The sequence below is a fragment of the Lycium barbarum genome, chromosome 3 (genome assembly GCF_019175385.1).
Source record: "Lycium barbarum isolate Lr01 chromosome 3, ASM1917538v2, whole genome shotgun sequence".
NCBI classification, from domain to species: Eukaryota; Viridiplantae; Streptophyta; class Magnoliopsida; order Solanales; family Solanaceae; genus Lycium; species Lycium barbarum.
In genome coordinates, this window is record NC_083339.1 from 102,528,535 (window position 1) to 102,543,823 (window position 15,289).

Below are 15,289 nucleotides of genomic sequence, written 5' to 3' on the forward strand. Positions count from 1 at the left end.
TCCGTTCAGTCAAAGTTTGTATATACCGTAACACCGACTGCTGGGGCCCACCGGTCAATCGAAACCGTCGTAACTGGGAGGTGGTCTGCACACATACACATTTACTACCATTTCCCTCACAATAAATTTTCAAACGCCATTTAAATTTACTCTGATTCCAGAACTGCGTCGCGCTTCCCTTTTCTTCGGCGGCCGAGTTCGCCTTAGCCTACCCGACTTATTTAGGGTTTCTAACCCTTTGGTACATTCTGATTTATTTAGGTTACCCCATACTTTCCATTGGTCTCTTATTCCTACGTTTATATAAAAAAAAAATTGTACACTTCCCAGGGGGTCACCCATCCCAGAATTGCTCTGGCCCCAGCACGCTTAACCTCAAAACTTTAGTACATTTAGGCGCGTTAATGCCGGTATAGTTGCATCGATCGCCCCGCACGACCTTGGTCACATACTTTAGGAAAAGTCGGGGTCTTGGCAATTTTTGGAAGGTTCTCGTAGCGGGTCCCGCTCTGATATAGAGAGGGTCCCTTTACTTTGCCGATTATGAAATTACTGCGTTACCCTTTTTAACCTTTCGACTCTCACTTTCTATCCACATATATCATTACGTCAAACGATTTCTATCAATTTGGGCCTCATCCCAGTTTTTACTAGCAATCGGGGAGGAACACGTGATGAAATAGAATCTGGACCTACCAATGCATGTGTGTATATACATATATATATTCAGAAAAAGTGGACAACATACCTGTAAACGCATCTGGTGGCGCCTCTGGGCCCTGCCGGCTAGCCAAAGCATATAAGCGGTTCAAAGGACCGCTAGAACCAGAAACTCCGCCACGACCTCTACCGCGGCCCAATAGTGTCGGCACACTCTGCCCCGTAGGGCGTATCGCTACAGAAGGTAAATCAGCTATTGACCCGCTGAGCTGGGCTGCACCACCCGAACTGGTCCTGTACGGGCACTCTCGCATAACGTGGCCTTGACGGCCACAAGAAAAACAAGCATCTGTAGCCTGATGACATTCTCCAGAATGGCGTCTCCTGCAATAAGGACACCGAGGTCTGGGTGGCCTCGACCGACCGGAACCTCCGTCCACCCGCAAGCTCAAGACTCTAGAGCTCTGTCCGGCCCTGGAGTACCATATGTCACCAAACCTCCTGCCCGAACTCTGTGGAGGGGTATCCCATGCTGGCTGGGAAAAATGTCTACTGTGCTGCTGCTGAGGCTGTCTGCCTAAGAGTTTCCTAGAATACCCAGCCAATCTAGCCCTCTTGGGCTGTCTCCTGTCACAACCTCTACCCGACTGATCCTCTCTGTGCCGGTCCTCCATCCCTAGAGCATAAGCCTGTAATCGGGCAATGTCCATATCAGTCTGCGATGCCATCGCCATACAACTGTCAACCAAGTAGGGGTTCAACCCTATCACGTACCGGTGCATCCGATCAGCCATATCAGCTACTATAGCGGGTGCATACCTAGCCAGAGAATCAAACTCCAAATTATACTCACGAACGCTCCGACCCCTCTGCTGCAGATGCAAAAATCGGTCAACCCGCGCCCGCCGTAACTCTGGGGGCAAAAAGTGACGGGTAAAAGCAGCCACGAACTCGTCCCAAGTAGCTGGGGAAGCACCCTCACCCCTGGATAGCTCCCAGGACTCATACCAGTTAGCAGCAACATCCCGCAATCTGTGCGCGGCCAACTCGACAGACTCGGTCTCTGAAGCCCTGACCAAGTCCAATGAGCGCCGCATCCCCCGAATAAAGTCATGGGGGTCCTCGTCGGGCTTAGACCCAAAAAACTCTGGGGGGCCACATAATAGAAACTCTCGAACCCTTAGGCTATCACGCCCGTCATCATCGTCATCCCTCCGCCCGCGTCTGCGAGTCTGCCCCGCTACCAATGTAGTCAATAACTGCACAGCCTCCCTCAGTGCCCTATCATCCGCCCCTGGCTGGGGAGCTGGAGTCTCGGGTGCGGGTACTCGGGCCTCTGGAGCTACTGATGGACGTGCTCCAGGCTCTACTGGTGGTGGTGTAGCGGATCCCTCTGAATGGGGCGCAACCTCAGGCAAATCATAAACACGAGCCCAGGTAGCTCGCTGTGCCCGACTGGTCTCTCCGACCATCACTTTGCCCTTCTGGGCAGTCATAGCCTTCTTCGAAAGTATCACTGCAAACACAATTAACGAATCAGACCAGAGTCATCCTAATAGCACAGCTCTATCGCACGATCTGGGATTCCAAAGAAAGGTAACACCCTAAATGCCCTGTAGCCTCCTGTTTATAGATGTGGTGCACAACACACCGATAAACAAGACTCTACTAGACACGGCCTGTAGACATTCCGAGGACAAACCGCTCTGATACCACTTTTGTCACGACCCAACCCCGTAGGCCGCGACTAGTGTCCGACGTGGACACTCATACGTACTTACCGACCAATTTTTACTTATGTCTACAAATAATGAATCTCGTGCGTCCTAGATTGCAAACATATCGCGTAAACCATTATTTATGCCATAAAACATAGGTTAACCATATTAATGTAGCGAAGGAACAGACTGGCACAAATCAAACAAACGTCACTGACCAAACACGACCCATGACCCACAAACATGACTACAGGCCTCTAATACAGACAACAGAATCATATGACGGGACAGGGCCCCGCCGTACCCAATAGAAATCATAAACACGAAACCACATACAACAAGAGTTCTGTACCAAAAGTATGGGCTCCGGATCAAAGGAGCGCTCCAAATAGCAGACTGTGTACCTTAGGCTGGCGGATCACCACTGAAAGCGTCTGTACCTGCGGGCATGAAACGCAGCCCCCGAAGAAAGGGGGTCAGTACGGAATATGTACTGAGTATGTAAAGCATGGAATACAGAAATCAGAACTATAATCGAAACAAGCGGTACAAGAATAAGTAATTAGTCCAGAATGTCAAAGTCACTCACTTCTCAGGCCAAGGTCATACAGATCGTCACATATCATATAAACCACTCTAATCTGTCAGACGGGTTACCAAGGGTACAGAGTTTCCAGATGCAACTTATGCCTACCTAATTCATGTGTCAGACGGAAGGCAGGACATACAGAATGCTCAGATAACGCCATACATTTAAAGGAATACGGGACTTACCGAGTACTCAGACGATATGGTATGCCGATTGGAATACAGGACGTACAGAGTATCAGAATGCCGTAGCGTATCGAATCAGATGTTGCAACCTGTGAATCATATAATGTTTACAAAGAGTGTGCCACCTCGAGCTCAGCCCAGTACAATGGTCACACCATACATAATCGTATCGTATCAAATCATATCATATCATATCATATCATATCAGATACATATATTTTCAGACTCGATAGATACGAATACTTATTGACGTTTGAGGATTATAGACGTATTCCGGAACGATCAGAATTGATGTGTGAAATTTACGGATACTTTTACCACATAATCGTCACGAACGTTTCAGAGCAGATTTCAATCGACGAATCAGTTCAAGGAATCGGACAGTAGTCATAGAGCATGTACATAACTTTTTAGACGACACGATGGAAGGTATCAACCCAAACATCTGGAGTCATCTTACGTGTCCAAACGTTTATAAGACTGGTGAGAGTGATTGAACGTACTATCGGAATATTCGTAACGGATTACTCGACCAAAATATTCATGTCCGAATACTTATATCAAAATAACTCTAGCGGAGTAATTGTATCGGAACACCTATGCTCGGATACTCATGTCAACAAAAGGGCATATGGTCGACTTGTCATAATTCGCGCGATCAATAACCGGCCCGGGGACCTGTGAGCGATATCAAAATAATGGGCACGAGTTGAGTCATGAACGGCTAATTCAATTTATGAATCGGAATAGCTATAGGGCCCAATATGGTCATATGTCGGCCCGTTAGTCCAACTAGTCTGAACAAGTAGTCATTACGGGGTTTGTTTCACAAACGTTCTCCCAAAATTATGTTTATATTTCAAAATGTAATTTAGAATGTCGAAATACCTTTTTTATATGCTTGATAGAATCATAGGTTGACCCAGTAGTCAAAATAATTCGGATGATTAATCAAACGGGGTTCATTTCACAAAAACTATTTCCAAAATAATCATTGTGGTTCAAATTATAGTTTAGGATACCGTGGCGTTCAAAATATTATTTTATGATAGTTAAACTCATAAACGAAAGTCCTTTACTGTCGTTATACCAAAGTCAACCTTACAGGGCAAACAAAAGGATTTCGGACTTAGCGGGCCCACCTCGGGTCAAGTCGAGGTGGTAGACATGAATCACGGACATTTGAGGTCTATGTGGTCATACATAAAGGTTTCGGAGTGATCCGACTACGTTCGCATAAGTTTCGGACATTTGGTTACTTTCTAGCCAAAATAGGGTCTTTAAGCTTCAGTTGAATTGAATGAATAGTAGCCATTTTCTAATTCGGATTTCGAGGAGCAGAATTGCTCCCGGGGTTCCGATATCGACCTAGCATACTAAGACATGCCAAAGGAAGGAATGGGTAGCCTTACATACCTTTTTATACGACTTACGCTCGCCCAAAACCTAAGTCCCGTATCGTCCAGAATCTGCAAATGGTCAAGGTTACCAATTAGGGATTTCAAAGCTTAAAATTCGCTTAACTTCATTTTTGGCTACCGAAATTTCGGCAGCACCTCCCCTATAAATATAGCACCCCTGAGAATCATCTCGGCTCAAATAGTAGCAACAACAACCCAACAACATCAACAAAGTCAACAATCATTACAATATAGCACAATAGAAGGCAACTAGTTCTACTTTCCGACATAATGCAATAGCGTTCATTCCGACTTCACACTTCCAAGCTAAGCTCCATATTTTCATATTCATCATTAATCAAGATCATCACTATATAGGTTAGAAGCATTCCATATCGTTTTCACAAAATATTCACACGATATACAAGATATACAATTTTTCACCAAGATCATATTTCATCCAAAACTTTTAATCTTTGGCATACATATTCATAACATGTTCCCATCTTCCAAATCCATCAATGGTCATCATAATTTGTATCCTTAACAACTCCATTTTCATAATGTCATAAAATCATCATAAAACGACATAAACTTCTACTTTCCATTTCAATGCAAACTTATATCATATTATCTTCATTTACATTGCAAGCATCACCACAACACAACTAACATGTTAAACAAAATTAATCCATTCCCATTTCAATGTCTATACCACACGGCCATATTCAATTTTTCCATCTTCCATCAAATTTATTCAACTTTCATTTCCAATATACATTCCATCCTACACACAATTAGAATGTAACATAAAATTCAACTAATCACACCTATACAAGCACACACACACACGGCCACACTCTACATTCCATACCCACTTTGCAAACTTCAATTTTTCCATACTTTCAACTCATTTCTATATACTACAACACAAACAAGCCTTCATAACATAACAACATAGAATGAATTCTCACCTTTTTCTTCAATTTTCTTCACTTGAACAAGTTGTCATATTGAACAAACAAGTGCTCTTTCTTTCAAAACAGTTGCACCAAGTTATAAAGGGACCTCGACTTAGTAGAAATTCACCAAGAGAAAAATTTTAGGAGCAATATTTTTGGAAGTGATTTTTTTGCTTGGCTAGGCCGAATGGTTCTTGCTTTGGGGTGTTCTTCAATTTTTTTTTTTTTGATTTGTTTGGTTTTCTTGAAAATTCTAAAGGATATGGATGAATTTATACATCTTGATTAAATGGTCACATGTAATTCACATGACCATTTAAATGGGGCTTGGGCCTCCCCTTTGGCCGGCCACACCCCTAACTTGGGCTTAAATTTTCACCAAATTTTTCTTGGCCCAATTTGTTAAAAATCTCGTTTTGTAATTCCCGAAGCAAATTTCCAAAATCCCAAATTTGCCCTTAGCCTTGTTCGGCACTTTCGCATCAACATTCTTTCATGCACAACTCCTATGTCAAGAAAAAATCAAATTTTGACCTTATTTCTCACAAATCAAAGATATCTCAAATTTTTCCAAACGTGTGAAAACACGGGATATAATAGTTTTAGTGTTGTTGATTACTAATTTCCCTTAAATTCTTGTGGATGAAATGTTTGGAATGTTCTAGAGTTCTCTTGAGTTGTGTAGATGAGAAATGAAATGAAAATGAACGAAAAGGGTCCCTTATATTAATCACAAAATTTGATTTTTATGAACAGTAGTCGGGATGCACAGTGGTCGTAAACCCAGTTTACGAACCGTATTCTGGTTTATGGTCCGTCCTTCACGACCGTATTTAAGCATATCAAAACCAGAAAGGTTTGTTGGAGTCATGGTGGTTTACGGTCGCAGTTTACGGGCCGTTTTTCGATTTACGGTCCGTATTCTGAGTCATATTTTACCATTTCGTCATTTGGCAGAAAGTTCAAGTTCTTGGAATGTTGAAGGACGATGGCAGTTTACGGTCCGTAAACCACTTTACGGGCCGTATTCTATTTTACGACCAACTGGGCCAAAGTGCAAATCTGCAACTTCCATATTTTCAAAGCCTATAAATAGTCATTCCCTTCTTAGTAAAACATTGTACCCTCATATTCTTCGTTGGTCTATTCATTGTACGTTCACGGAGAAATTTCCGAGGTGTAACAGTCAGAATCGCCTATTACCAAAAGTTCTTTGATGTTCATATCAACCGCCATTCCTATGCCCGAGGATGCAAGCTTCATATTTTGCCATATTGTTCGTGCAGGGAAATCTGATCTTTGCTGAGATAGGGTAGTGCTGACCTATCTCGGAAACCAAAACTTCTCCTATTCCGACTCCTTTGAAATATGACGCTCCATCAAAGAACATCCTCCATCCTGAATATGGCTCTGAAATATCTTCCCCTACGAACAGTACTTCCTCATCAGGAAAATAGGTTGTAAGCGGCTTGTATTCATTGTCTATGGGGTTCTCTGCAAGGTGATCCGCCAATGCTTGTCCCTTGATGGCCTTCTGAGTTATGTACGATATCAAACTCACTTAACCAGATCTGCCATTTTGGTAATTTTCCAGTAGGCATCGGCTTCTGGAAAATGTATTTGAGTGGATCCATCCTTGAGATCAAGTACGTGGTATACGCGGATAGGTAGTGCCTCAACTTTTGTGCGATCCAAGTCAAAGCATAGCATGTGCGTTCTAACAAAGTGTACCTTGCCTTGTACGGTGTGAATTTCTTACTTAGGTAGTAAATGGCTTGCTCCTTTTTTCCCATCTCATCATGTTGTCCCAACACACATCCGAACGCACCATCCAATAAGGACAAGTATAGCAATAAAGGTTTTCCCGGTTCTGGCGGGACCAATATGGGTGGACTGGACAAGTACTCCTTGATTCTATCGAAGGCCTTTTAACACTCTTCTGTCCATTCTGTGGCAACATCTTTCTTTAGCAGCTTACATATGGGTTCACAAATCACCATCGACTGTGCGATGAATCGACTAATGTAATTGAGCCTTCTGAGGAAACTCATTATGTCTTTCTTGCTCTTCGGGGGAGGCAATTCTTGGATTTCCTTGATTTTTGAAGGATCCAACTCTATACCTTTTCTGCTAACAATGAATCCCAATAATTTTCCAGCAGGAACTCCAAATGCATATTTTGCTGGATTCAACTTCAAGTTGTACACCTGCAATCGTTCAAATAACTTCCTTAGGTCAGTAAAATGATTTGAACTCCTTCACGATTTGATAATGACATCGTCCACGTAGACTTCGATCTCCTTATGAATCATATCATGGAACAGAGTAGTCATGGCCCTCATGTAGGTCGCACCAGCGTTCTTGAGGCCAAATGGCATTACTCGGTAGCAGTACACTCCCCATGGAGTGGTAAACGCCGTCTTTTCTGCATCATCCTCATGCATCAAAATCTGATGATATCCTGCAAATAAATCGACAAATGATTGCAACTCATGCTTTGCACAGTTCTCGATGAGTATGTGGATGTTCGGACGGGGAAAGTCATCCTTAGGACTAGCTTTATTGAGATCCCGATAATCCACACATATCCTGATTTTTCCGTCCTTGTTTGGACGGGCACAATTTTGGCCAACAAGGAAGGGTAGTTTGTAACCCTCACTACATTTGCTTCAATCTACTTAGTGACTTCCTCTTTGATTGTTAAACTCAAATCGGGCTTGAACTTCCTTGGCTTTTGCTTGATCGGCGGGCGGGTGGGATCAGTTGGTAGCCTATGAGAGAGGATGTCAGTGCTCAGCCCGGGCATGTCGTCGTACGACCAAGCAAATACGTCGACATACTGCTTAAGCAATTCCAACAATTCTTGCTTCCGTTCAGCTTCTAAGTGTATGCTGATCCGAGTTTCCTTCACTGTTTCGTCATCTCCTAAGTTAACTATCTCAGTTTCATCCAAGTTTGGTTTGTTTTGATTCTCGAGTTTCTCGATCTCTTGTGGAACGTTCTCAGGCATCATGCTTTCGTCGTATTCCTCGTAATCTTGTTCGCCGTTTGTACTTTGCTCAACGGTTTCGTTACATGTCATAATCGTAGAATGAATGTTTTTACTAGTTTGAGTGCTAAAAAAGAAAAGCGAGTATAAGTAAGATATGATATTTTAATAGAAAAATAAAAATGCATTTTCATTAAAGAAGCATTCAATGCTTTTAAAGAAAGAGGCGAATTACAAAAGAGCACATGCATGATTCAAGCCTCAATTGATCATGCTGTTTTGAAAACAAACTACAATTCCCCACTACCAAGACTCCTGGTGAACCAAGGATGGGCTGACGGTCCAATTCTGCAAGATCTCTCCTGGTTCGGCATCATGAATAGACGGTGTCTCGGCATCTGCTTCAGTCTCCCCACAACACTCCTCGATCATTGTCACGACCAGATTCTCCATTCCTTCTATGATATCTTCATCGACCTCTGGCACAATCATCTGACCCTGGACAGGAACATGCTCTGGCACAAAGATTCTCTTGACACCACTAGTTTCTCCAAACATAGGATCATACCCGAGCCCAAAAGTACCCTTTTGCTACTTCAGTTGGATTGGTTCAGTTATGCCATCAGATTTTAGGCCTAACCCAGACTTTGGCTAGTAGTCGTACTTCAACATCTCTGACGCTACCATATTTGCCGCGCTTGACATCTTCATTTCATCAGATCCTTCCATCTCACCTATTTTTATAGCTTGCATGATTTCCACAGCATGAAAGGTAGCTCAATCTAATTCTCCCATTTCCTCAATGACCGGGATAGAGCATTTAGAATAGATGGGGTGACTGAGTTCCCCCTGAACTACGATTTTCTCCCAACCCCATTCGAATTTCAAACACTGATGCAAAGTGGAAGGAACGGCTCCATCCATGTGGATCCATGGCCTTCCTAACAACAAGTTATAAGTTGACGATATGTCCATCACTTGGAAAAGGATATTAGGAACTCTACGGGCCCGATCTGCAAATGTAGACATATTTCTCAAATGACACCCCTTTGTGTCCTATCAAAAGCTCGAACCTTCATACGACTTTGTTTCATTTCTCCCGTGTCCATCTTTAAATTTCTAAAGGTGTTGGGAGGAAAAATGTTACACTCGGAACCTCCATCAACAAGTACCCTGGATATAAACTTATCTCCACACCTCACGGTGATGTGAAGTGCTTTGTTGTGTTCTGTTCCTTCTGGTGGAAGTTCATCATCGCGGAAATAAATCTTGTTTAATTCAACCGTCTGTCCGATTGTTGTGGCCAGAATGATAATCGTGCTTTCTTGCGATAATAGTGGTCACCATGGATCTTGGTTGGTATGTCTGAACAGTTATAGACGCTCTCAACTGTACTGTGATGATTGAAGTAGTTGGGGATGTTGCGATAAATTCCTCTGTGTTTCCAACGAGCACAATGGTTCCCTCCAAGTCATATTCCTCATCAAATGATATCATATTAATCGCCCGATTTCCATGATTTGGTAGCGGGTTGTTGTTCACATTTGGGGGCACTGCAGTGCAGTGAATTGCTTCACTCTTGATTAAAGCTTCAACCTCATTTTTCAAACCAAAGCTTTCCTCTGTGTCATGTCCCTGAATTCCCTAATGATATGTGCAATGTTTGTTCCCATAAAAGTTTCGAGGAATTGGGTCAAGGATTCTTCCTTCAATTGGTTGCAACAATCCTGCTATCCTCAACCTTTCAAATAACTGGGCTAAAGGCTCGGCTATAGAGGTGTAGGTTCGGGTATTTCTGACTTCGGGAGTTGGGTGAGGTCTTGGGGCATATGTTAGTCTATTTTGGTGGACGGATGCTTGGATAGAGGTGTAAGGTCTTGGAGGGTTTTGGTAAGTAGGGGGCTCGTCGTGGGTTGTAATGTGGTTAGGCGTTATAAACTGGGTACAAGACATAAGGGGCATTAGCAAAGATTTGGGGGTTTGTAGGGTATGGGCGAGACGACACTCGTCGCCGATAGTAAGGTGTGATATTAGATGCGTCCTCCTTCTTCTTCTTATTTCCGCTGATGGAACCTCACTATATGGCTTTGCTTGCGGCTTGCAGTGCAGCCATTGGTTGAATCTTTTCAGACTTGATTACTTTTTCCAAAAAGTCTCCCATTTTGACCAAATCGGAAAACTTTTGGCCCATCGATCCCATCATCTTTTCAAAGTAGATGCCTTTCTGAGCTCGAATGAAATACTTACTGAGTTCACTTTCGTCCAATGGGGCAGAACTCGGGCAGCCTCAATTCTCCAATGCCTTGCGTAATATTAGAATGATTCAGTCACCTTTTTTTGTATGTTGCCCAAAGAAAACCTGTCTGGTGTGATCTCAGTGTTGAATCTGAAGTGAGTCATAAAATCCCCAGCCATATCCTGCCAGTCGCTCCACTTGCGAGGATCTTGGCTAGTATACCAAGTGAGCGCCTCTCCTGACAAACTTCTGATAAACAACTTCATCCTCAATTTCTCGCTCTTTCCCACTCCTACTAACTTGTCACAGTAGGCCCTCAAATGTGCATGAGGATCACCTGTCCTTTCGAAAATATCAAACTTGGGAGGCTTGTACCCTACCGGCATGCCAACATCTAGGTGCATACACAGATCATCGTAATCCAGACTCTCATTTCCCTGAGTGACTCGCATGCTCCTCATTTCCTGTTACACCCCTCGTGTTCGTAGTAGTAGAACCTATGGTTTCCTAGTCGGGTATACCCTTGGAATAGAGACTCAGTGAAAGGATGAGTTATACGGTCGATTATACGATCCGTATAATGGACCGCAGAATCGTCACAATGAAGTCCCTCACTGATGGGATTATATGGTCACTTATACGGACCGTATAATGTGCCGTAAAATGAACACAGAAGTGAGAAGTTGTCGGGGTGATTTCACGGTCACTTATACGGACCATATAATGTGCCGTCAAATTGACAAAGTAAGGGATGGTTGCTGAAGCAATTTCACGGTCACTCATACGGACCGTATAAATTTATACGGGCCGTATAAGTGTCTGTATAATTTCGTTGGGACAGATTTTTAATTTATAAAAAGAGCACCCAAGTTCATTATTTTCATTTCATTTTCATTCTCCACAACTCAAGACTTCTCTAGAAACTTCTACACACTTCATACACAAGAACCCAAGAGAAATTGATGATCAATTTCATCAAATCAACAAAACTAAGTGTGAGAAACACATCAAAGTTCATCTAAGGCAAGAAATTTCATGGGAAGTGGAACTAGGATTTTGCTCAAGTGAAGTACTTCCACTTAAAGTTCAATCCCGCACCATCTAAGGTAAGTTTTATGATATTTCTATGTTATCTAAGTTATTGAAAAGTTGAAACACTTGGATGGTAGAAGGAGATAGAAAATGGGTCATGAATGTGGGAATAGTGCCATTTTTGAGTAAGAGTTTGGGGGTGAATCATGAATATTGATATGTTGTGAGTGTAATTACGTTATGAATGATGTTAAGAGAATGATAGAAACATTAGATGAAAATGAATGTAATGTTGTATTAGGATCATGATTATGGATGACCTTGAGAGGAAATTGTGGGGATTGGATAATGATGAATTTGATAAAAGCTATTGATGATGATATTATGAATGTTGTTATTGACGTTTGGGAGTTGATATATGCTATGGAGAAAGTAGTATAAATAAAGGAGACGCTGCTCAATTTTCTATAACTTTAGTTCAAACACGCTTATGTTATCGATTATCTAATATGAGTATAAACTCTCTTGAAGGTAGAAACGTGAATATTGGAGAGGAACATTCAAGCGATCGAGTAGCTAAACGAAAAGGTATGTAAGGCTAGTCCCTTCCTTTTAAGGCATGATTCTTATGACATGATACTCCCTATCTCTTCATGACTTTCCTACATCCCGAAAATTATGAGTCAATCCTAGTAACGAGCTTCACAAGATATAAGATATGAGATGTGTTACGAGTATGATAACGATAATGATGATGATGAGTCTAAGTCTAAAGACTCTAAGGCCTATGATATTATGTTTCTACAAGCTAATGATTCTTATTATGATCCATTGATGTTGTTCATTGTATACACTCACCTTATATGCTAATTCCTTCAAGGTGAGGCAGAATGCTTGTGAATGCTCCATAACGGAATCGGGGGTTCACGACCTTATGTCACCCCGATAGAGTATAATTGTCTTAAGTTTCCAGTCATGCATTATGATAATAGTATGATGAGAATATGATAAGTCTATGAGATGTACATGATGATATCACACCGAGCCTACATGGCCGGGCAGACACCGCTAAGGCGGGCAGCGTATACACCATGTCTAGATGACATGGGCAGACACCACTAGTGGGCGACATGAGATGGTACCCCGGACGCGGGTGGCCTGGACGCCGGCTAAGGATTATCACACCGTACCTATATGGTCGGGCAGCTTATACATATATGCATACGTGATATGATTATGATTATGAAGTAAGTTAGCATGCATTATTTCATTTTTATGTGACAGTCAGTTACAGATCGCTTTTCACTCGATGTCTCCGTATTTTATTGAAATATCATTATTTTTTATGCCTTACATACTCAGTACAATATTCGTACTGACGTCCTTTCTTCTTGGACGCTGTGTTCATGCCCACAGGTAGACAGGGAGACGGTGCAGATCCATAGGAGCTACTACCAGATATAAAGGAGCACTCCATTATTCCGGAGGTGCTATTTGGTTTATTCTTTTGTGTATATATATGTATTTTGGGAACGACGGGGTCTTGTTCCGTCCATATGTCTAGTACTCTATTAGAGGCTCGTAGATACGCATGTGTGGGTAGTATGGTCTCACGATGTTACTATTGTATATGTATTATTATTTTGATAGCCGAAGGGCTTATGTATATAAAAGTAAATATGTTTCCAAATGAAAAGGGTTTTCTTATGAGTTCAGTATATAATTAACGAATGTACGCTTAATGAGTATGATAAGTAATAGAACGAGTGGTGCTCGGTAGTTAGCTCCGAGTACCCGTCATGGCCCCTAGTCGGGGCGTGACAAAAGTGGTAACAGAGCAGTTCAGTCCTAGGAAGTGTCTACGAGCCGTGTCTAGTAGAGTCTTGTTTATGGTGTATTGCGCGCCACACTAATAAACAAGAGGCTACAGGGCATTTAGTAAAAATGACCATCTTTCATCTTAAGAGATCGTGCGATAGAGCTGTGTTATAAGATTATCTCCTCCTAAATAGTGTGCTATGATTTCAGAAATGCCGCCAAAGGGAAAAGCTACAGCCGCCCAGAAGGGCAAGACTATGATGAAAAGGCGGGTGGAAAGAGAGCCGCCAATGAATGTAGAAGAGGGGGCTTCAGCTCCATCTCCTATGCCTCCAGTTCCTCTACCGGTTGCTTCGGGTCAACGAGTGACCGAGGCTATCCATCTATTGACACAGTTAGTTGCCGCCCAGGCACAATGGCAGAACGCGGGTCCAAGTGATCGGGCAGCTAGTACCAGGGCCCGCGATTTTATGAGTTTGAATCCTCCGGACGTTTTCGGGTCAAAGCCGAATGAAGACACGCAAAGTTTTATTGATGAAATGTTGAGGACGTTGAAGATCATTCATGCCTCCGAAACTGAATCCGTAGAGTTGGCATCTTATAGACTCTGAGATGTGGCGGTATTATGGTACAATAATTGGCTGTCATCAAGAAGAGAGAATGCGCCTCCTCACATTTGGCAAGATTTGTGGATGCCTTCATCCGTCACTATTTGCCACTCGAGGTCCGCCGAGCTAGAGTGGATAGATTATTAAATTTAAAATAAGAAAATATGAGTTCCCGGGAGTATAGCCTTCATTCAATTCATTGGCTAGATATGCCCCGACTATGATGGCCGACATGGGAGATAGAGTGCACCGATTTGTGAGTGGCTTAGGGCCACATTTGTTCAAGGACTGCTTGACGGCTTCGTTACAAGATGGGATGAATATTTCTCGCATTCATTCCCATGCCCATAATCTAGAAGGACAACAACCTCCGCAAAGGGGTGATAATGATACTGATAGAAAGCAAAGCAAGAGGGCCAGATCTGTGGTGGTAGGTAGTGATTACAGAGGGGGATCGAGGCAGACATATCCCAGACATTCAGGCCAGTCGGCGACTAGTGCGCCTCCACGATTTTCATATAGGAGACTTGATCGCTCCTTTCGTTCAGGACAGGGTCAGAGTTCGAGGGCCTCAGATTCTCAGTTTAGGGGAGATTATAGTCAGAGGAGACCCCCAGTACCGCGATGCAGCCAGTGCGGTAGACTACATTCCGGACAGTGTCGGCAAGGTTCAGATGCTTGCTATGCCTGTGGCCAGGTTGGGCACATGATGCGAGATTGCCCGTCGATGAGTGGTAGAGTTGGGGTTCAGCGGCTGGTTCATCCTCAGTGTGCCCGGAGGGCAGACTCCCCAGATTTCAGCAGGTCGAGGTAGAGGCAGAGGGGGAGCATTTACTTCAGGTGCCACTCAGCCCCGTATGTATGCATTAGCCGAACGATAGGATCTCGAGTCCTCTCCGGATGTGGTTACAGGTACATTATCTATATTTTCCCACGATGTATATGCATTGATAGATCCGGGTTATACCCTATCTTATATTACTCCGTATGTTGCTGGTCGTATTAGGGTGAAACCAGAGCCAATAAAACCTTTTGAGGTATCTACTCCGGTTGGTGATCCCGTGATAGCTAGACAAGTGTATAAAAATTGTG